The sequence below is a fragment of the Passer montanus genome, unplaced genomic scaffold (genome assembly GCF_014805655.1).
Source record: "Passer montanus isolate IOZ18808 unplaced genomic scaffold, ASM1480565v1 scaffold6, whole genome shotgun sequence".
Lineage (NCBI taxonomy): Eukaryota > Metazoa > Chordata > Aves > Passeriformes > Passeridae > Passer > Passer montanus.
The window spans coordinates 15266478-15291232 of record NW_024371037.1 but is presented as its reverse complement, the minus strand read 5'-3'; positions in this window follow the sequence as shown (position 1 = coordinate 15291232).

Below are 24755 nucleotides of genomic sequence, written 5' to 3'. Positions count from 1 at the left end.
TAGATTCCATAGGGGTGCATCTATCAGATTTAAGGCAGACAGGTGCCTGCTCCTCATCACCACATAGGCTCTCCCTGTCTCCAAGCCTCAGCTGCAATTTTGAGGGAGCAGCTGTTAGCATGTTCTAGTGCAATTTCTATTTCATAAGAATCTTCAAAATGAAAAACGGGATCTTGAGAGAAAAAACAAAGACACAAAGAAAATGCATCTGGTTTATGATATCTGTCTAGAGTCATCATTTAATTTGTAACAAAACCAGTAGAATTTTGTTTCACTTGAGGAAATCACTCAATTTGAGAGTTTAGTGTTAACAGAGTTACTCTTGCTGCTCAGACTTCAACTGTACAAAAAAAAAAGTACATGCCAGTGAGTATTGGAAACAGCATAGCTCAATATTTCAGCTAAACAAAAAATAGTAAGGAATCCTTCATTCTAGAGAACTTAGAGAATTAATTGCATTTTTCTGATTCCTAGCTATTAAGCTGGAAATTTGAATATATCTATCACACATCCACTAGACCAAAATATGATTTGACATCTGAATGCTGCAGTTGTTCTCTGCTGAAGCAATACAGGCAAGACTGCAGAAAACAGCATCTTTTCTTAGACTTCTCTATGTCTTATTTCTTTATAAATGGGGACTGGCATTATACCTCCTTGAACATAAAAATCAAAGCACTTCACTGGAGACACTGTCAATGATAATTTTCTTATCATTACAGATCATAATTAGAAACCTCACCCTATGGAAATGAATACAAAGATCTGATAACAGTGCCAAACCTCGGCAGTCTTAGCCAAGCTTACCTAACACAACACATGCCATCATCACAACACATGCCCTCATCCTAGCCTAGTCACAGGTATGGGAATTAATTTGGAGTGAGTTTTCATTTATGAGCACTTTCACCTAGATTGTTATCATCTATTACTGCCATGTGAAGGCTTTTATTAATCTACTCTATACTTTATCTCTGTGCTGCAGGTTAGAGATTTTAATACTAGCTATTTGAAGAGTGAGATAGCACTTAAAATGCTATTGGCTTATGATTATTGACTTGAATTTACTGGGGGTGTTAAATACTGTTTTCTTTACTGTGAAAGCTTAGGAAGTATCCAGTGAGTCATATTTTTCTCTATTAGAAATGGGAAATTTTAATTTTAAGGAAGGCTGTTTATTTCCACTGGTTAACTGGATTTCACTAAGCATTTTGTAGTTAGACTAAACTCAATGTTTTTACTTCATTTTCTGTGAAATATGTGCTATTACACCTGGGTATTGAGTAATTTTGATTTGTTCTAAGTGTTAATGTTTTGGAGTAACTGCACAACTTGTCTTTCAAAATGTCACTCTGGACCTTGAAAAGGAGTGGGTAATCAAGAACTTGAATATCTGAAAGGCATTGCAATATAATATGCCTATTTTGGATGACATGACCTTATTGTAGAAAACAATGGTTCTGGACCATTATAATATGCCTACCCTAGTGCCTTTCCAAATTATTTTCTGCTGTAGAATAAACACTTTGAGAAAACTTTCCCGCAAGAAAAATAGATTTTGGTTTTTTTATTCCCTAGCCCATAGCCCAAATTAGTTTGCACTATAAGAAGACTAGTGGTTTGTCTTTGATATTTTCCTCTCTCCAGCATGCTGATGAAAGCCTCTGGCATAAGTATGAAAAATTGCTTCCTGAACAATACAGATAAAGAAAATTTCCCTTGGAAAAAGTTCTTTCTAAAATAGCTGGTCAGTGTCCCAAAATATTTTGGACATTTCCCTGGCTCCATTCTTCCTGAAATCTTGGAAATTCATCAATGGCTTATGGCAGTGACTTGTGCATGCACCATTATACAGTTTATGGATATGAGGGTCCATTTAAAGTTGATGCAATTACTGAATTAATTGAGTCTACCAGATCACTTAAAAATATTTAAATGAATCCTGTCATAACCCAAACTCTTATGTCCTTCCACACCTGAAAGGGGTGATCTTCACCTGCCACTTGTATTCCAAGAAATCGGTGTTGGAAATCAATGAAAATCAATGTTTCTACCAAAACCAGTTCAGCTTAATTTTTCAGAGAAGATTTTTCTTCTGCAGACATGGTGCAGATTTTGCATTCTTTATAGACACTATGTACTTCTTTGCCAGATAAAAAATTTTCAGTAACCCCTTTCTCTGTCAGCCTCAGGAGAATTAGAATATTTTCTAGGTAGACAACTGCTGAGTTAAGATATCTGGTTTTTTATGGAGTGGCTCAGATGGAAGCAATGAAAACCAGCTGAGCAAAGAGCAAGACTGATAGGATTGGTGTGTCACACAGAAGTGAGGTATAGTTTAAAGTTCCTTAGTAAAACAGCTTATTTTGTGCCAGACATTATAAAGTTTCTGAACGCCTTTCAAGCAAAATCGTATTTACCAGAAGAGAATGATCACTTGGATAATTGATGTATTTTTTAATAACCATCAATAACAGTGATTTATGTACTCTCCTTATAAATAACATTAAAAATGAGGGAGATCACCAATAGAAGATTTTAGTTCCATGGTTTTTTAAATATATTTGATTCATAATGTACAGCTGCATTTTTCACTTGATATAGACCATAGTAAGGGAAGATGAGTATATGCCCTTTAACAGGGGAATGAAGTCAGGCCAGGTCAGCCAAAGTACATTTGCCAGCTCTGTTTTACCTCAGGATGGGAAAAAATGCCAATTAAAAAAAATGCATGATTCATAGACCTCTACAGCCACTATTACTCCTTAAGTCTTCCAGCTAGAGACAAATGAAGCATGGAATGTCCAGCATTGACATTATAATACAGTAAAGACAATCTGTTAAATCATACATATATTGTAGTTAACTCTAATTTGGAATATAAATCTTTGTGACAGATGATTGTGATATCAACCTTCCCTGAGTTTCATTGCAAATAACTGGAGCTTAAAGATAATGAAATGCTTCATGTCCCAGCAACTCTCTTAAGGTCAACCAGGGGAAGAGCTTGTACATTGCTGGGTGAGAGCACTATGAACAAGTTTATCCTGGCTCAGCATTCAGTGTTAATAAACATATTTTTCTTCACATGATTGGATGTTTTCTCAGAAGGCTGCCTGATCTTTTGATTTCCACAAGTTTTCCCTCTTTTATTCTTTCTCACTGCAAGAATCTAAGTTTCAATTAGTTCTATGGTCAAGAGTTTTTGGGATATGTTACTTTTCTTCCATGTGATTGCAATACTGTGTACATTATGCCTAAATACAAAAAGCACTTAAATTACAATGCCAGTGTTAACTTTTGTCAACCTCTGGAAATAAATAAAATGAGCATGGCGTAGGTGTATTGTGACTATCAAGTGAAAGAAAAGATAAAGCATGAAACTCCATATTGTTTTTCTTATAAATATTTAATGTAGCTAGGTGGAAAATGTATGTATTGTTTGCCTATCAAGAAGATGCTTCTGTGCACCCTGTACTTAATTTAAATAATTGTAAAAAACATCTAAACAATCAGATCTATATTAATTTATGACTGCTATTGACTATGCTCCTTGTCAATTCAAAACAGACATGTAATTTTACAGAATATTGTCAAAGTTGTTTTTTTTCCCATTTAACATGAATGTAATTCTGATCAAGATCAAGGACAATTACCATGGAATAATTGATAATATCAATTTTTTTTCTTTGCTTCCTGCATGTCAGCTAAGACAGCAGAAGAGGCAAACATCACACCTTTAGAAGGTCTTGTGCAGACAACAGGCCTATTGTTAAATTTAAGGTTCCATTGCACTGATATAAGTCCAGAGCAACCCAGTGAAAGTCAAGGGATTTACACTACTGTGAGATTGACATAAATGGGAAAGTAGGCCCAGGATCCCATTCACATTCACAAGGACATTCACTTTCATAAGGACACATTGCGAACAGGAAAAAATTAGCAGTAAAGAATTTGTTCATTGCAGGACTGAACAAGTTTGTTGTGAACTAATCACTTTCCACTGACATAGGATCCAAATGATCATAATTTTGAAAAAATCAGTTTTAAAACTTTCCATTATAACTGCTCAAGGTTTATAAACGTATTGTAAACAAAATGGAACGTTCCAGATGAATCTAAAGAGTTAATATGTACTGAAATTTGGTTGCACACATTCTGCAATCTCTCTCTCCAACAGGGAAGGAATTTATGTGCCATATAGGGTTTATTTTATTGCACTGTTATTTTTAACCTCAGACAACCTCTTTCTTATCTAAGGAAACCAAAAGTGAATGCTTTTGCAGCTGGATGAAAAGCGTTTCTAAAGAATAATCCTCTTGCAGGGAATCTGCAGTAACAATCTGTTTTCCAGAGATGAGAAGGCTGGCAAACCAACGGATCTCAGCTCTCTTGCAAAGATCATTTCTCCTCTCCCTTATGTTAGGATTAGGACAAAAAAGGAATTGAGGTCATTTGCTTCAGCAGAAGGTAGGCAAGGCAGGGCAAGACTTTGTGAAGAAAACTTATGTACTTTAACACTGGATAGAAGGAAGACAGTGGAAATCAATAGAAATTCTCCTGACTGCAACCCCAATTTTATAAGGTGATAAATAAAATTTGCCAATGTTTACGCCTATCAAAACCAGTGAGATCAAGCATATGGTGAAACCTACATATACTCACCATAAACTCATAAGAAAGAGCACCAGGAATGTTAAAGTCAGATAGAAAATCCTGTCCCCTTACCCGCAGGTTTTCCTTTTGTTTATGCTATAAAACTATGGAGAGCTATGGTGTAGATTGGTATAAGCCCTAGAGACATTGTTAGACATCATCTCCTCAAAGCCAGCACTGCCAAACACAAAATAGGTTCTTGATTTGCTGCAAATAATCTGTCAGATCTGGGTCTTCTCAAGGTGAATTTGAGTGAGAAAAAGGAATTGAAAATCTTAAATAGTACAAGCATGATTACTTGCTCATACATGAAAGCCAAGGATGGGCAATTTAGGTTTTCTGCATCAGCTCTGATTTTACTGGAATACTTGGTAGTTAAACCCAGAATATATTTATGGATTAATGTTTGGATGGATTGGATTTGGATTTATGAATGGATTATGGTTTAATGTTGGAAAACAGACAAGCTTTTCTAGTGATGGGCACATGGTGTTCCCCATCATTCAACTGATGTTATAAATCCCTTTCTGTGGAATCTAATTCTTAGGGAATTTGACCTCTCAGTAGGGAAATATCTATTTCACTCCTTGAGACTGAGTAAATCAAATGACACTTGAGAGGAATCCCCAGGGCATTCAGGCTGGGACAGCATGTGAGAAGTGGGATGCTTAGCACATAGAGTGCCAGATGCTTCCCTCATAAGAGTGCAGTTGGAAGGAACACTGGAGTGTGTTTGACTGCCAGTTTAGGATTCAGGTGCCTATAGTTTGCTTTACACACCAAAGTCCTCTCATAAATCATAAAACTATTTATGTCATTAAAAAGTTATCATTAAAAGGATGGATTGTAAGGATCATTATTCTGCACAAGTCCTTCAAATGCCTGTCTCAAGTCTTTTAGGCTACAGAATGCATAGGCAATGAAGGAGACATATCAGTTTTCACCCTGGATATCATTACTTTGCCACAGTTAGTAGAGATTTCTTTGCAGGATTTTATCATCCTCTGGGGTATAATCCTGCTTCTCTGAAGCTCTCCATAGCTCTAAGTTTCGTGCATCTCTCCTCTGAAGGAAAACCTCTGAACCCCTTTTCACAGGAAGTATTACCCAAGTACTCAAATATCTAGGGGCATAGTAATGAGTGTAAACCCATGGATACTGCAGCCTGTGTATGCAAAAGTGTAACCTACTGTACTACAGTGAACTGTGCAGATGGCCAGGAACCTCTGAATCAGCTTACAGCAGAAAGTCTAAACTGATTAAAATTTACATCAGATTTATGCGATTAACTATCATAAAAGTTTTAGTTACATACTGAAAATTATCCTATTAAACTGTATCTTTACAATCAGACATGTCTACATGTTTTAAATCCAGTTGAATAATAAATGACTTCTTAAACCTACAAAATGCAATTGTCGCTCCAGTCCTGTGACCAGCCTCAAAAACTGCTCATAATTTGAAAAAAGTCAAAAGAATTTCCAGGGCATATAAATATAAAATAACCTGCTGCTAGTTCAGAGACTTGATAGCAGAAAGAAAAATAGCAGACTTTAACAAGCTGCCTTTCAGAACTTCTGCTCCTGCAGTCTTTTTGTTGTTTTTGAAACAGAATAATGAGAACTGAACATCCTTGGTACCTTATGCAATCACTGCAGCAAAGTCTATAAAGACACCAGAAGATTTTATTTCATATTTTCTTGCACCCTCCTGTTCACCTATGTCTACAAGGAAACAATTACAAGTCATGTATATTGTAAAGTCAGACATTCAGAATTACAGCAAGCCAAAGTTTTATGCAACATGTAGGAGCAACACTAATTTAACTCCAGCTTCTGCATATCTTGCTTTGTGAATGGAAATTCACTTGAAAAAAAAAAAAAAGCAAAACAACAAACAAATCAAAAACAAAAAAGGCAATCCTGCAGCTGAAGTCTGTATCATCATATGTAGGCACAGTGAGGGCAGGAAAAAGGAGGAAAACTGTGGCTCACTGCATGGGCTAAAGATGTACCATCACTAACAGGGCTGACTCTTTTCCTTTGCTGATCTCACGCTGCTGAAAAGTTCTTAGTACAGCCTGTTCTGCAGGGGCCAGTGTTTTGTTTAACAGGTGATAGCTCCATGGAACTGAAAGAGAATTTCCTGGAAGAAAGATTTTTTTTTTCTTTCAGCAAAATTTCAAAGCTTTGCTTCAAACACTGGACATGTTAGTACTTCTCAAAAAGAAGAATAAAAAAAGATCATTTGTATCTGCTACAACAGAACAATGAAGAATTTTGCCTTTGTCAGTAGAGATTTTCAGAATGGTTTTAAGGCTTTTTTACCTGATGGGTTACGTTTAGCTCAGAATCAAGCTAAATAGTGGCTCAAGGACATTCTTTCTGATCTGCAATACTCGTCTTGCCCATCACGTGGTTTTATCTGCTCCAGGCCATGAAGTCTCTTATCTGTGCTATTACCAGTATGCCCTCTGGGCAATGACACTTCAGATGCTCCTTCCCTAAATGAAATAATTTACATATCTAAAATACCCATGCACATGTACACACGGATATGTACATGTACATGAACTTATATGTGCAAATAGGTAGATATATGTAAGCACATTAAATTTATATGTATATGCATATAGGTAATAACTCCATGAATAGTTTTATAATAGTTTTATTAACTCTTTTTTTCCAAGCCAGCAGAAAAAAATAATTGATCTGTTAAGTACTTAAGACTTAATTTGTAAATAATTTTGTAATTTATTTTTGTTTGGCACAAAGGAATGTAACAAAACTCCTTAAAAGAATATCCAAGGTAGAATAATACCCTACATGTATTGTTCTTCAGGTCACTCATGATGCTGTTTTTTTTGTAAGTCTGTGCAATATGGAAGTCTGTGTGAGACTTGCAGCAATGAAAGTTTATCAAAGTCTATTTCTAAACCAGTGCTGTTGTAATTGTAGAAAAAAAAAATGAAACCATGAACATGTGCAGAGTTTACTATTTAAATATGTGAAAAGTACAGTAGCAGTGTAACAGTCAATGACATGCAAATTGTAATCCATGAGCAATGGAAAAACAGCAGCTGTTCAGTAAAAGGCATCTGAAAAAGGAAGCATGTTCTCAGTAGGCTAAATGAACTTCAAGGGGGCCAGCACCTGAAAAGAGATTCTAAATACAGAAAGTATTGGGATTACTGATAATCTGTTGTTCATGCTCAGACTAAATACAGAAAGTATTCTAAATACAGAAAGTATTCTAAATACAGAAAGTACAGAAAGGGATTACTGATAGTCTGTTGTTCATGCTCAGATTGGACAGTTTACATCTAGTTTGGGTGTGCTTACTAAACACTGAAGTAATAGAACACGACTGAATAATAAATACTATTTTGCCCAAAGCAAGAAGTCAGTATGATTCTTTGCTGGTCAAAGCAAATTTGTTGTAAGTCATTTTAACCTATATACAGAGATTGTCCTAGTGATGAATTCATCCAGCTGTGTTTTGGACTAAAAGAGAGCTTTTAGAACAGGAAACATGAGTACATACATAGAAGGAAAGAAAGAAAAGCAAAACTGTATTGAAGACTGACACAACACAAAGGCTTAAAAGGATCAAGTTTACTAAAGGGGGAAGGGAGATTTAAAATAAGAAATAAGATATTAGAAATATAGATCCAGAAAGATCATGGACATTCAATTAAAGGAAAATCTTCCTAAATTTGGATGACAAGAAATAATATAAGAAAGAATTATGGATGTTTAGGAAAATAATTTAGAAAATATTTATGTCATATGAAACAAAAGCTATCAGTAAAAGTAAGTTTTTATAGGTCATATACAGTGAGTGTATTATCAAAGCCTAAGGAAAATAATTTTTGTAATAGGGAAAATCTTTAAAAAATCAGCTCAAATTTCAGTAGAAGTTATTTTTTCTTTCAGGTTCTTATAAAAGTATTTGATTATCAAGGACTGACTGAAAAATCTATTTTTCCTAAAAAAGTAAAACATGCTGTAAAATGGAAAACCTATTTTTTAATTTCAGAAATCCCTTCTGTAGCGACATACTGTGGTATTCTCTGTGTTTGGCTATCACTAAACATTTCTTAGAAGTCACAATCCTTCTCAGACCTCTTGCAGTCAGTGTAATGTGTATTGTAGTTAAAAGAATGTATATAAAGTTAATAAGAAAAAGGATTAAACTACAATTTAGAAGGAACCCACAGAATTTATAACTAGAACCCTACAAATACAGAATTCTATAAAAATATTCTCTTCACTCCTTAGTTATGAGGCACTGGGTGTTCAAAGCCAATATATGGTCTGGAATTCTGTCTAGTTCATGAAGAAAGACAGAAAGGAAGGGGGCAGGAACAGAATTCCTAAGGATTTCTATTAAGAAGGGAAATGTTACTTGTTTATTTATTTAGTTAGTTAGTTACTTAGTTAGTTATTACCTAAATCTTCAAAATCAAAGCTGAATATTTTCCCACTGAAATCAATAACCTTTTGTGATCTGATTCAACTCACATTGGCACACACCAGAAAGTACTTCAACAAACCAAAGAGAAGATAAAGTTAATTTTAAAGATTCTGCCTTTTAGAAACAAATGAATTTTCTTTCTTGTTACCTACCCCTAGCAGAGACAGCATTGACCAGACTGTAATGCTTTACATTTTAAAGGAAGGAAGAACTCCAAGAGAAGACATGAAAAAACTCTGGAAAGGCTGTAGAATTTGGGAATAATTATTTAATTGGATTTCTGTAACTTCATGCAACTGTAGTTTAAATTTCTGTTAAGCTCAGTATGAGGGAATATTTATTCTCCTTGCAGTTAGGCAGGTAGAATCACTGAGAGCCTCCTCTCCCATGCCAAAATGTCAGGAAGTTAATACAATGTACTCAAGGCATTGGTACAAGCATATGCAGCAACCTAAAGCAGCGTTGTCAAGTCAAAGCTGCTTAAGATAAGCTACAGCCTGAGTGAAAACACAGATCTCTTCTGAAATTAATTGTGGCTTTGAAAAATATTTTGGAAAGTATTGTGGTCCCTGTTTGGTGCAAAAAGGCTTGTAGTGAAAGTGTCACATTTTTCATGTGATGTTCCTGTCTGCTACTTTGATTAGCAAGCCCCAACTAATGCTGTGGTAGACTTTGGGAGAACCTATAGCAGAGTAAGAAATTGATTTTCAGGGAACACACTTACCATGCTCCAATTCATTGTGGGGGTGCTCTGAGGGAGAGCACAGGAATGAGATTCCACTGGGATGAGATGAGGGACATGCACCATGACTGAGCACCCCTGTGCTTCCAGTGCTTCCATGGGGCCAGAGTGGGGCCAGCTTGCAGGAGGTGTCCCAGAGGTACAGCCCTAGTTGTGTCCCAGAACCTCTTCTCCTCCAGCACTGTGTGGTTCATTCATACAGACACAACACTTACCTTGCTTGGGTTCACATTTTGTCCTTACTTAACATTAGTGTTTTACATCAACTGGTTGAAACCTGCAAATGTCTCTGTATTTAGATACATCTTAAAGCAGTTTTTCCTCTTTGGGCTATATTTGTGAGACAATGAAGAGTCCATCTGAATTCACTTGAGTGTCCTCTAGGTATGTATGAAATCTGGGGTTGCCGAAATACAACTCCTGATAAGGAGTTCATGGAAAAAAGCTCACCTATAAGAATCCTATTAATGCTATGCAGAGTACCTCAGATCCTGGGTACTTCAGCCCCCAAAAGAGATGAGAGGAAATCTCTCAGTCTAGGAAACAGTCTCCAAAGACAAAATGCAGACTAAGGATATCTTCAGGTTTCTGTTGAGACTTTCTGAAAAAAGAAAAAGAAAGAAATAATACAAAATTAATTCGGTTTTTTCCTCCACATGATTTTCTTGCTGTTCTCTTGGGAATATTTGGCCTTTTGACATGAGGATGATGTGAATATAACTAATGATGGCATGGATGTACTGCTGGACATATATGGCCGAACTTCAGCTTAACAAGATTTTGCCTGAAGAGGGAGATGGGAGCATGGGGGCCATGGCCTAACTCAGGTGGCTGTACCTCCAATCTCTGTTAATCTAAAATGTATTTTTTTTTCCATCCATGGTCCTATATGCATGTATTACAGGCACTTCTGGGGGTCAAATGAGGATATCCAATTGGCTGAACAAAGTTTGCTTCTGAAACTGGCAGTTTAGATTCATGTCAGCTGTGCTAGTGTACTTGGAACTAAGTAATTTTATTTTATCAAAAACCAAGCACTTTGTTATCTTCAATCAATGCAATAAGTCTCACCAAAAAAAATAAAAGAAGAGAATTTATAACTACAAATCAGATGCTGTTCATGAGAGTAATTTCAACTTTCCTGGAGATCTTCCGCTTTTACTTGAACTCACTTCAGTCTTCAATGTTGTTCTTCTTTTCAAGTAGAGCATGATTTTCACTCCCTGTGAGTGTTAGTTAAACATTATATTCAGGCAGGAGCAGGCTAAGCTTTTGTGAATATCATTCAGGAGGAGAAAAGTGTTTCATCTGTAAAATTGAGATTTTGTAAATATATCAGAATTCTTATCATGAGGAGTTTTGAAAATTAACTTTTTTTAGTATTTTGAAGCATAAGACTTTCAAATGGTTGCGATTTTTGGCTTCACTGAGGACTCCCCATGTTTGGTGTCTGGGGAATGTGTTAAATTAAAATGTAAACAAAATAAAACAGCTGAATCTTACACCCTACTGCCTCATCTATGCAGTCATATCCAACAAGAAATTATTTTAACAGAAAAATTAGCTGCTTCTATTTAGAATAATAATCACTCCAAATACCATCCAGTGCTGGAATACAGCTTTACATGAAAGCTAAAAGAATAAATAAGCAGCATCAGTTTTCATTAAAAATATTGAGTTTGAATCTTAAATATCTGAGCCCATTTTCTATTGTTTGGGTAACACGCTGGGATTTTGAGTTGCTAATTTCATTCACTCCTTTTACATAAGTCACTTTTGAATACTTTTTACAATATGACTGGAAAAACTACAATGTAAAAACAAAAAACCCCCCCAAACATGTCTGTGTGACATACATTTTTCACATTTTGAGAATGTATTTAGGTTATGATTCTATAACATATAAACCTTCTTTACAGAAAACTTCTGAATAGCAAGAACAGATTTTGCAATCAAACTAAATGCAAACTAAATTATTAATATTTACCAATTTTTGATATTACATCTCAGACATTTTCTCTTTTCAGAGCAAGCAATTCCAGATAAGACACATTTAGAACAGTTCCTACTAAGTAGTCAAGCTGCCTTTGATTAAGCTGGCAAAGCTGCAGAATATATATGACTGTGTGTTAACAGCTCAGCCAAGACAAAATGAAGCACAGAGTCACTGACAAGTGTAGATTTACTGTTAGGTCTCAGAGTCTGAATAACATACAGCAGCTCAGAACATAATAGGAAATTAATCTTGTGGAAAGACACACAAAAAATAAAACAAAATTAAATTATTTCTTCTTACAGTTGTTTCTTGAATAGCCGTAATTCCTGGATAGGAACAGAGCATGTGAAGAAAATACAGTATATAGGCATTATTTTGCTGAGTACAGAATTGGTAGGATAAAAGCAGTTCTTAATATCTTTCAGGAAGAGACACAAAAACTGACCACTATGACCACAATAAACATAATGAATATGTAAGAAACACTAAGTTAGATTTGCATAAATGATTGAAAGGGAAACTGGGGTTTTGGTAGATATGTGAATGATTCTGAGCTATTGGAATGCCTTATTTTTTAATACTTTTGCAGATTTATGGTAGAGAAAAGTAAGAGGAGCTGGAATAGATGTCATACAGAAGAAATGACCCAGAAAACCAATGCTGCTGGTTCTCTGCTCCTCATTTTGCAGCATAAGTGTAAATCTAAATACACTTTTAACTTTTGAATGAAAACCAAAAGAACATCCTCCATATTCAGGCAAATTCTTGGACTGATAATGGGTAAAATTTTTAAAATTTAAAAAAATTAGTTCCTGTCTGCTCTTCCTTACATCTCTCCCAGCTGCAGGCTCATCAGATTTAATGTGTTGGCTTTTAGGTAAAGCAGTGAAGATATGTGTAAGGTGACATCAAGTAATGATATGAGTCACAGAGTTGTGGAGCTTAAAAATAAAGCATTTCACTGTCCCAGTAAAACACTGGTTTTCTAGAATGATTTTCTTACTGAAGAGCATTATTGACCTTGTACAGGAAAGGCATAAGAGATAAATAGTTATTAGGATTACTTTTCTTTTTGGGTTTTTTTTGTTTAATTTTCTTGTTGTTTTGCTCTTAACTAAGCCTGGTGAGAACTACTTTTGCCTTGTAAGAAAATACACATCAAGGATTTTTGTCTAGAGAAAAAAGACATTGTTTTTTGTCTATTCACATTAAGATTTTATAACAGCAAATCTCTATATAATGGGTATATTCCCAGTGTCACTTTTTTCTTAAGATATTCAAGTGTAAGGCAGTTGACAATCACAAGATTTGCTGGTGATCCCTTCAACCAAAAAAGTGGGGAGATTAGTCAAAAAATAAACAAGTTAAACTGATGCTGTATAGGGCAACCCAAAAGTCAATGAAATGCTATACATGCTGTCTAAATGGAGTTCAGTAGTGAGCTGGGTGTCAGACTCTTCTCTCAAGTAACAAGCAACAGGACAAGAGGAAATGGTCTCAGGTTGGACCAAAGGAGGCTTAGATTGGCTATTAGAAAAAATTTCTTCTCCAAAACAGTTGTCAAGCAATGGAGCAGGCTACCCCAGGAAGTGGTGAGTCAGCAGTCCAGGAAGAATTTAAAAGACATGTAGTTGTGGCATGTGGGGACATGGTTTAGTGGTGGATTTGGCTGTGTTAACAGATAGACCTAATGACCTTGGACGTCTTTTCCACCCTAAATTATTCTCTGAAAGTTGTGTTTGCCTGCATCCAAATGACCTGCTGAGGCTTTCACAAGAAACTAGTCAAGGTGAAATATATTCTATGATGATAACTGGACTGCTCAGCTGGCATAATTCAGAGCAATAACCCTGTCTCTAATAGAATACAGAAGGGTAAGAAACATGGTTGTGCTGATTGTATTTGATTTATAGTTCTAGAGGAAGGATACAAATTATGCAACTGAGAATTTGCAATAACCTCTATGAGCATAAAGTGCAACAGGCCATCAAATAAAGGTTGACTTTTACAGAACTTCTTTACCATAAGTGTCCAGAACTTCAGAAATTATTGGTTCCAACAGTAGTGAGACATTTAAACACCTTTAAATATCTGGTCTTAAATTAATGTGGGATGATATCTTTAATTCACAAGTAGAACACCCATTGGTTGATTTGAAAATATCACATGTATTAACAGAATACTGAGGTGACATCTTGTATCAAATCATGATTGTTGTGAATTATATTTTAATGGTGTAATAATCATATATTATTGTTAGAGACTTCTATTTCAAAAAGACCTTGTCCCAAAATGTGCAAAGTTTTGTTTAGAAAGGCTGAATCACTTTCAGAAAATCTGTCTCCCTCCATTGACTTTGCAGAAAACAAATGACAAACAAACATAATATGACTAAACTCCCACCTGAGTTAAATGAAGTGGGATTAATTGGTGATAAACTGGGGACTGAAAGCAACAGCTATCTCTGTAACTCCACAGGGAACTTGATTCAGCTGCAGGGTTCTAAATAGTTTATTCCTAATGTTACATATTTTCTAAAATATTAAAGTTTATATCCAAACTGTTTCTATATGCTTTTCTTCACGCCATCTCTCAGTTTCATAGAGTTTAATACTGAGATCTGAACAAAGAGTCTGGGAAAGAATGCAAACACTCCTGCAGGAGCTGGGTTAAAGTCTATCAGTTAATTTCCCAGATCCTGATTCAGCCGACATAACCATTATTAGCACCATCATGAATAAGTGATTACCATAGGATCCTTGACTACAGCAGTTTTGTGGATAAACCCTATTTCACTTACTACATTCAGGAGTTAATTCAGGGCTCAGCTTAAAGCAAATAGGAAGAAGAATGTCAAGGAGAATATTCTTCAGTTTTGCTTGCTTTGCCATTCATATTAAATATGCTTTTATGCCAGTGTGGATGAAACCAGGTTTTCCTTGCCAGCACTGACTGCCCCAAGTAGACTGTTCACACAGCAATGATGACACATGGACAACATCAACAGACAAAACCAACTGGAAACCTCTCTAAAGAAGCATGGCATAACTTCCCAGAAAGACAGAGGGAAATTAGGGGAAATTTAAGAGTACGTCACCTAAAAAAGGAACTCTGACTTACCTAAAATTGAATCTTGGGACTGCACCCATATCTTCTTTTATCAATAGAGCTGACTGTGGTCTCTGCTGTATGATGTATGATGGAATCCTGAGCTCTTCCAGGCCTATTTTACAAATTCATTAAGTCAAAGACACAGAAGACTGGCATTATTCCTTTGAAGGGGAAGGTCAGATAGCATCAGGGCAATAGAGAATTCTGAAGATATAATCAAAGATGTGAACAGTCCTTTACCTTCAGGAAAACATAAAGGGGACTTTTTCAGCATTTCAGCTGAAGAAACAGGTAAGTGAAAGACAACAACCTGAAATAAAATGAAAACATCAATGCATAAATAAAAATTTCAGTAAAATAGTAGATATTGTACAACAATCACCATGAAAATTTATGTGCTTGATCCCAAAGAAGCAACCAACAGTATTTTTAATGTGAGATTACTATAGCATCATTTTTTAATAGAATAATTGGGTTTTGTAAATTGATATGACCCTGACACATGGTCTCATAGAGTTTACACACATTTCCCCAGTCCTTCCTATAGCATATTTGGCAGAACCTGGGAGCCTTGGAGATTGTGTCCTTTTACAGCAGAAAGCATTAAATCATGTTAATATTTTTCTTCAAATAATAGCTTTAAGGAAAATAAAGACAAATGAGCAACACAACCTGTGATACTACAAAATGTAAGCCCAAATTTGAATTTCCCCTCAGTGATAAGTTCTTCAGGTGCTGAAATCCAGAAGGAAGTATGAGACACTCCAATATTATTTCTTGAAAATAATTTAAAGGCTTTTTCACAGTTCTAGTGCTGACTTGAAATATTTTACAGCCTTGGTTTCTCTCCAAACTGTATCTCTTAATCACAACAAACTGTCACACACTGTCAGTTTTCACCTGTGGAAATTATAATGAGCAGCTTCACTTTACAAAAACACATCTAACTGATTTCAGATTGATGGGAATGGCAAACAAATGTGCCCCAGCCTTTGATGAGTTTATTTGTGCAGCTTGGAAATTTCATCTCAGAAGAGTAAATGTGCTCTTGACAGTTGGAATACAGATAGCACCAGTGCTCTTTTCTACTATCACCTCTCTTCAAGCAATACTGAACTAATCATGGGATAGATGTTGATTTCTTTCCCTTCATACACTGTTTCCTTAACTCTAGGCTGCAATCTCTAATGGCCACTTCCACATGTAGTAGTTGTACCCCTGTGTAATAAATCCTTTCTTAAGTATTACAGATGCTTTCTTCCCTTTATCAAAATCCCAGATGCAGAATTTTTCTTTCCTAATTTCATTACTTCTAGATGCACATGCATGGTGAAATCCTCCCACCATGGTCAAACAAATTAACAGATCTCTTAAAGAGTATGCTTGCCTTGTTGGCAAGTGGTCAGGAGTCCTTGCATTGTACCTGTTCAGCCTCTGGTGAAGGGGAAGCATATGATGGTTGATGTCCAAATTACCACTACTAAAGCAATTCAAAGTGGATTATTCTCCTACACAATGGCAAACTCCTAGGAGCTCAGAGAACAAGCTGGTGGCTGTACATTCTCTCTATTTAGACAGTAGGTATCTCCAACCAGCAGTGAAATAGAATATGGAAGAGGTGTTAGGAGCCATCACTGTGTGTCCCTTCTTCTTTAAACAACAGATGTGACTCAGGCTTCAAATTCCTTCTGAACACAAAGTTTGTATGATATGTACCTAGCTACTGGTAAGTTTAAAAGTATTATTGAAGTACAAGTTACTTGCAAATCTTGATGTTTGTAGCCTCATTTCCATACTACATAATATAGTACTATGTAATATTCCATACTCTACCAGAGAGTTGCAAAACCATCAAGAAAACAATAGAGTATAGCCATAATGCTGTTTTGGACAACAGAAAATAACTGAGCCTCAAGTAGAGTTGGCAGGGACTTAAACATGTGGAGTACAGTTGATTGTATTGGAAAGGTGAAGCCCCAGCACACGGTGCCAGGGTGAGGTGCCAGCCCACACACCGCTGCTTCTAGCTGCCCTCCATTTAGTTCTGCCTTTGAACAAAATCCTGCCTTATTAAGGACTCCCTGTGGAATCAAGATAATTGTCCCTTAAACACTCAAAACAAGATAAAACCTTTACTATATTTTGTTTTCCAGCAGATTTTTGCAACTCATTTACAGAATTGTAAATACACGAGCGATAAGAGTTTTCTGCATTACACAATGGATATCAAGCCTCTAATTACATTTCAGCTGTGAAAGCTGACTGTTACAAAAATGCTTTCTTCATTGGGACACAAACTAGATGCTTGCTCATTTGGTATAACGCCACTGAGATCTCAAGCTGCTGGAATTTCCAAAGGTATATCTGGAGGAAAATAATTACATCTTTTCTACTATTTTTGTAATGTGAAGGAAATAGAAATTGAGCTTCATACAGTGATGGATAATTTAAGAGTCTTTAAATAATTTCCAAACATTTTACTTTATGAAACCTGAAAACAAAACCATTACACTAGCAGGAAAAAAAAAAAAAGAAGAAGAAGAGATGGATAACTAAGTATAACTAAACCTGTGTAACAAAGTGCATTGTGAATCATGAAAAATTCAGCACACAGGAAGATGCTGTTACAACTGTGATTAGTATGGATGGAATCTGCCAGAACTACTAAGCATACTGAAGCATCAAGTGGTGTTCAGGGTGATAAATAACGGAGAGGGTTATTATCACCCTGCTAAAATATCACAGATTAAAGATATTTATAGCAAATTAAGTTATCCATGCATTTACTGTATAGTAACAGTTGCAATATTGGTGTTTCAAAGAGCTTTATTAGAGGTTTTCAAAGATCTTTCTGTGCTGTGGGTTACTAATCACTGCAGTGCATGTGTGAGACAATATTTATGAAGAAGAAAAAATCTGTATAAATGTGTTTTCAGAGCAGCTGAGTTTTCTTGCCTGACATACAATATCTCAAGCTTGTTTCAAAAAATACAAGCATCTCTAGTTCTTCCTGAATTCGGTGGAGGTGTTGGTCACCAGCCCTTCTAAAACAGATGCAAAGATTTATACTTCTGACTTCAGAGGATGGATGAAATATAAAGAACTTGTAGTCCTGTTGGGGAAACCATTTGTTCTTCTACCATGGTCTGAAAAACACCTGTACAATATCTTACTACACATCAATCTATTTCAGTCACTGTGTACAGGAAACAGCGCTTGGAAGAAAGTGACCACTTTGGCAAACTCAATACTATGCAGTCAGGCTTTTGGGAATTGTAGTCTGCTCAATGACTCTAAAAAGGCAGCGTCTAGGGATTTTACATCTACCTTTCAGAAAATCAGCCACTAAACCCGGTTAAAAGGTCAGGTATTCCTGGCTAGACAGGTTATTTACATTTCTAAATGACTCAGTTGAAAGATTAACTGGAATGAGTATAGATGGACTACTTCACAGCCAGGAAGAATATCTGCACAGTTCATCCTAATATGGGAACCTTTACCACTCAGTCTGCACCAGGTGGGTCTATCTATTTACACCCATCACCACTTAGTATCACCTGCCCTAGTGAAAATTTGCAGGTGGAGGGCATATTCTCCAAATACACTACAAGAAGTCAAATCCATGGTTGATCAACCTCTGCTAAATGACAAGTGTAAGGACTTAAAGAGCACAGTTTCTTGTCTCAAACAAGGCTACAGAAGGACTTTGCAAGAGATAAGAACAGAATGGAGCAACAGGATAGCACTATCCCCAGGCCTGGTGGAGGGGAGGTCTGGTTAGCACATCCTAGTTAATATGACAAAAAAAATCCCACTATGGCAAATACTGTAAAGAAGCTACTGCTCATACACATATCACCAACTAAAAAAAGATCACCCTGAGCTATGGATCAGATGGCATTTGTGACCATCAACAACTACTGAAGCCCCCACAAATATGCCTCCATGGATACCTGGAAGTTGAACTGTGAGACAAACCACCAGAGCAGGAGCTTGAGATAAGATAAAGGTGGTACTATGCATCTGTGCAGAAATCATCTCCAACTGGGTAAAAGGTCATTCCAGCAGGAGGAAGATCATGAACGCTGACTCACAACCCACCAACTCAAGAAACCCACCAACTCAAGAGAAAGACTGAGCATGTAGACCAATTAACATTGGAAGTGAGGGAATAATTCAACCAATAGAACAAGAGAACTGTGTAGCTACACAGTTAAGGAGCATTAATTCCCTTGTTTGCTAAGATCTATAAGCAGTGAAAAGTTTTGAATCACATAGGGACTCCCACCACCAAGAAGCCCAGGGTGAAAAACAACCAGCAGGATGTCACTGGATCCATGGGTGGTGACTATTTTCTGCTTGATCATTCTCTCTGTCCCTACACCCCACTTCCCCCCACCTTTTCTATTTCTTTTTATCTCTGCTCACATTCCTTGTTGACTTCACATTCCATATTATTGACTTCAGCATATGACCTTGTTTACACTTTAATTTGGGCAGAAGCATCCCTCACTATTCGGATTTTAACAAGGACTTGTGCAAAGGATGAAGGATCATGAAAGTATCACCACTCACCAGAGGCTGGGAACCTGCTGGAAGTATATGGGTAGTCCAACTATACTCCCTTGAGCACAGCTCCACTGCCTTTACCCTCCCTATTCAGAAGGCCACAGCATGACCAGTTCATTATTTAGTTCTTAGCTGCTCCCTTACTATGCTGTAGATGAACATTTGTAACCTACATTTCAAGCCAGGTTGTTGTCATGGATTAAGTGAATTACTACAAAGCTGACAATAGCTACAGGAGGGAAATTCCAGTAGATATCCTCTTCTTCTTGAGCTTTCTCCAGATTTCAGAAGAGATGTGCGATCCTGTACCTTGAACGCAGAAACAGGAGCTGTGTTTGCACACATTTCACTAACCAGCACCTCCTGTGCTTCCCCTCTTGCCTCCTCTGCCACCCCAATCAGCAATTTCCTGAAACCTCTAGGCACTGATGAATTTCTCCCCCCCTAAATCAGTCTCTGTGTGGAGACCCACGGGCCTAGCAGCTCTCTGAGGCAAGACACGATGGGCCAGAGCTGCTGATTTAATGCATAAGATCATGTGCACCTGTGGTACTATATAAATAATAAACTTTTTTCAAGAGAGGTACTTTCCTCTCCCTCCAGTGCCTAGTTTAACTATGCAATGCTATCCAAAAGATTAATTTCTTTCCATTGTCAACATGTATTGGAGATATTTAAATGGAAAACATAGGTTCTGTCAGGTTATTGATGAAAACTGAGTACAAATTTCTTGTTCCAGTTCCAGATTCAACTATGACTCTCAGGAAGCTGAGAAACTGAGACAAGCATAAAGGATCTACAGTATATACCCACAGGAGAAGGAGAAAAAAAAGGAAAGATAGAATATTTTCCAGTTTTCTATTTTTCTCTTCACTACCATTTTACTTTATTCTGTTTTTTTCTTTAGATATATATTTTAAGAGATGTTTTCTTTGCTTATATGTTATTAATGGTTTATTTTTAATCTATATATGTAATATATATCCCAAAGTTCAAAGGGCATGCAAACATTTTCCTTTTGTGGGACTTTTCCTGTGCATATGTTCTTTTATTCTCTTTTGGTGATTTTTTTTTCCTGCATACTAAGACTGTGTGAGAAATAAGAGCACCTCTCTTCTCTGACATAAGATTCATGAGTGTTTCCAAAAATACTATTTTCTGATATTACCAAAGTGTCTTAATTTTATATAACCCTAATTTTTCACTGCTTAACAGTCATGGAAAAAATTTCCAAATCTCTAAAGTAGCCATGAAAGGAAGACAGCCTGGTGGTCTAAAATCCAAGGCTTAGCATCAACTCACATACAAAGACTTTCATGGTTTTTTTGGGTTTTTTATCTCCTTTATACTTTTATAAGCCACAACCTCATAAATCTTAGTGAAATGTAAGAATTTCTGAAGTCATTCTCTAGACTTATACTACCATGTTCTGCTTATTTAGTAGTGACCTTTTGCATAAGCTGTAAAAGATATCCCTGTATTTGTAATTGAAATTATGGGATGGTAGAATATTAACTGAAATTTCAACAATAGTGACAGATGTAAACATAACTATTCCTCTATGAACATTTTTATATGACTTTGTGGATTTATGGAAGAATATGGTGTCATTAAACTATCTCCTGAAAGCAGAGTTGTTTCTTATTAAGTAAATTTTTAAATACCATGCCTAAAATATTTCTCACCATTCATATTTGTCTCTTTCCAAAAAAATCTACGACTTTTCTTTCAAGTCATATTACACTAATGCAAAGCAAAGCACAAAAATATTATTACAATTATTTTCTCTCAGCTGCTGCAAAGTGACAATGAGTGTTTATTTTTAAAGTACTTTGTTCACCTTTAAAACCTAAGATTAGTACAAGATTATAAAAAAATGTTTTGTTCCCAGAAAAAGACTTTGGGTGCCTAAAGCACATGCCAAATAAAATATAAATTTGCTACCATTATCTATTCAAAACCAAGATATTTCTGTCACCTCATTATAGTTTATACTTACAGTCATAAAATTTATGTTATTAAAAATGCCCCAGACAATTTTTACTCTAGAAGTTTAAAATGCTGTATTTTTCGTGCCTGTCCCTTAATAAAAGTACCTTAAATGAATAGCACCATCATTTCTTACCTAGTTATAACTGTTAAGATCTCAGAAGCCAGTAAGGCCTGAGCACACTACAGAAAATACAATTTGTAATGTGAAATACTCTCTGAGCTGTTACCTTGTGTGAACCAAATACGTGCAGGTAGCACCAAAACAGCCACAATGCACAGCTGAAGTGCAAAGAAAATATTTATTCCATTATTTTTCTTCAAAACAGGGACACATACACTGCAAAGTTTATTTCATCTTAGCAGGGGCAAAAAGCAGAAAGGCCTGAATCCTGCCTGTTACATATCAAAGGTCTGGTGCAGGCACAAATCTTCACAAGGCTGTGTTCTACAGTCAGCAATCTTCTCATCCCTTGTCCCTTTTCTTCTAGACCTGTGAAGAATGCTTTTTAAGTCCCTTACAGCATTCTCTTGGCTGAATTCTTGAAATAGAAAACAATGTGAATTCTCCCAGACCGAATATTCTTAGCACCCTCCAGCTGCAAGGTCATCTTGAGAGAAAACAATTCAAACCCCAACTTTTTTCCTCAGAAGCCTTCCATTTTTAACCCATTCCTCCTTCCATACCTCTTTGGATATAATTTTAAAACCTCCCATTGCTGATGCCACAAACCCATGTCGGTTTCCTGGTGGTTTTGTGACAAGTATTTCCTTTCTACTTGCTTCTTGCATCAAACAATAATATGAATGACTATTTATTGACAATAGAGCATTCTCAACTGTTCTTCTTGCAGGCAGCTTGAGAACTGAGTAGAAGAAGTGATTCACAGCAGGTAAATAACCTTTATAAATAATGTAATTTTTTTAAGAGCTCAAAGACACCTTACAGGATCCAAACATAACTTATGTGCCTAATCTACTGCTGAATTTCTAAATTCAGAGAAACAAACCAAAAAATATCTACTTTACTCTTTCAGATGCTTGAATCAATATGTGTATCTGCATTTTTCAGTGAAAACTTCTGTCTGTGAAGCTGTGCTTTTGCACATGCTGAAAGAATCTGTTGCTTATGCTGATGAAACTTTTCTCCTATGTAACATTTTGTGATTCACAAACTAAACATTTCTTAGAGTTTTGTCCCTGGAATGTCCAGATTTGCTTGGTGTATACTGAATTCTGATGCAGAAGCAGAGGATTCAGCATTTCCACTCATCATCATTTCAGTGAAACAGTAGGTGATGTTTAATAGTCAGACATAAAGTGGGAGTTAGTTCCTCCTCTCCCCAGTCAGTTTCCAGAGAATCTCCTAATTATTCAGTGACACAATAGACAGTGAGACACCTTTCTAATGCTCTTGGTTGCAACTGCAGCACTTGAGAGACAGGGATGCAAAGGAACCCAAAACCAGAGGGGACATCTCAGCAGAAGCATAATTTCATGCCTTGACAAATGGGCTCTCACAAAAAAATTTCTCCTCCCCTCCCTTATGCTTCTGTGATTTTCCCAATGTCTGTCTGACATAAATGACACAAAATTCCACAGTACAGGAAGTAGATCCTCTCATCTCCCAATCCTGCTATTTCTCACTCTCCCCAGCACCCCTACTGCTTTTTGCACCAAGAGTTTTGCACAGAGGAGCTGAAGTGGCCTCCTTCAAGAACACGGCAAGGAACGCCAGCTTCAGCTCAGGGTTGTATCCAAGTGAAGGCTCTTCTGTTACATCATTCTCTTTGGTCCTTCACTGGCCTTGACATAGGTATTACTGTCCTGCCTGAAATTCAATCAATTCAGAAAATATTGTAAAGTCTGCTGCAGAACATTGAGACTTTCTTTTAGATCAGTGCCTTCATTCAGACTTCCCGAACCACAGACAATGCACAAACCAGTATCATTGTATGTCAGACCAAATTACATAAATCAAATTCTTCCATGTAGAAAAGTATGGCTATAATGATTCCCAGTGCCTTAACACTTCATTCCAGCAATGCAGCCCCTCTGGATTAGTGTGGGCACTTTCAGCCACAGACAGTAATTAACCAGGGCAGTGTGGGGTGTACAGAGCTTTCCCCATCAACACAAGGCAATTCGGAAGGACTTCAGTAATTGATGGGTTAGTCAATATACTACCTCAGTGGCTCCTAACCTTTGGCAGCAAAATACCCTACCTAACAATATTTTTTAAATTATAATTCTGCCATGCTCCTAATTTTGGCAACTCCTTCTCTCTCTGTGTTGTACCACCAACAACTTTCTTTTTTGTATAAGAAATACAAACACAAGCTTATACCTACATGGACATAATTTCATTTTCAAACATCAAAAAGAAAAACCTATTATTTATAAAAATACAAAGCCTTTATTAACAGGAAATGCAAATTCTTCTAGTTCATGAATGAAACAACAACAACAAAAAGAGCATTTTGCTAGATGGAAATCCCTACATCAGCAATCACATTGTGAATAGTCCACAAAAAAGACTGAAGAAGTAAAGTTTTTCAACAACATTTAAGGGACTATTTCAAGAAAAATAAAATGAAGCCCAGATAAAAAGGGAGAATTATTTCAGACTCTTCACTTTATGCTGTAAATAGCTGGTGCTGGTATGGGAACTGATAGTTTTCCACAGGGAAAGGTGACCCACAGCTGCTCTGTCCCTAAGGAGAAAGCCCAGAAGATGGTGGGTATTGTGCCTCTCAGGGAGAGGACTGGCAGCATGAAGTGACCAGCAGAGCTCCCTGCAGCCACAGGGGGGCCTGGCACTCTCAAGCATTATGACTGGCATTTAGATAATATGAATATAACTATCCCATTACTCCCCCAGAACATGCTCATAGCTGAACCACTGAAGAACTGGAAAATTGCTTTAAATTCTCTTTGCTGAGAGCTTATTATTCCCTCACAAGGGAACGGTTCTTCCTCTATTTTTCCAGCTGTTAAATTACCTTCAAGGACACTTTTCAGCATGAACATTTTCTGCAGTGACTTCAGAAGAGCTGAGGAAGTGATGTGGTAAATGTCACTGTAGTTCAAATTATGTGAAATCTTTGAAAAATCCTATTTTAAAGCCATGTTTTTAGTTGGAAAGTCAGGATGTACAAATATATTTTTTTACTTTTCAAAGTTGTTTCTGAGTGTGCTTTCCTACAAATCCTACCA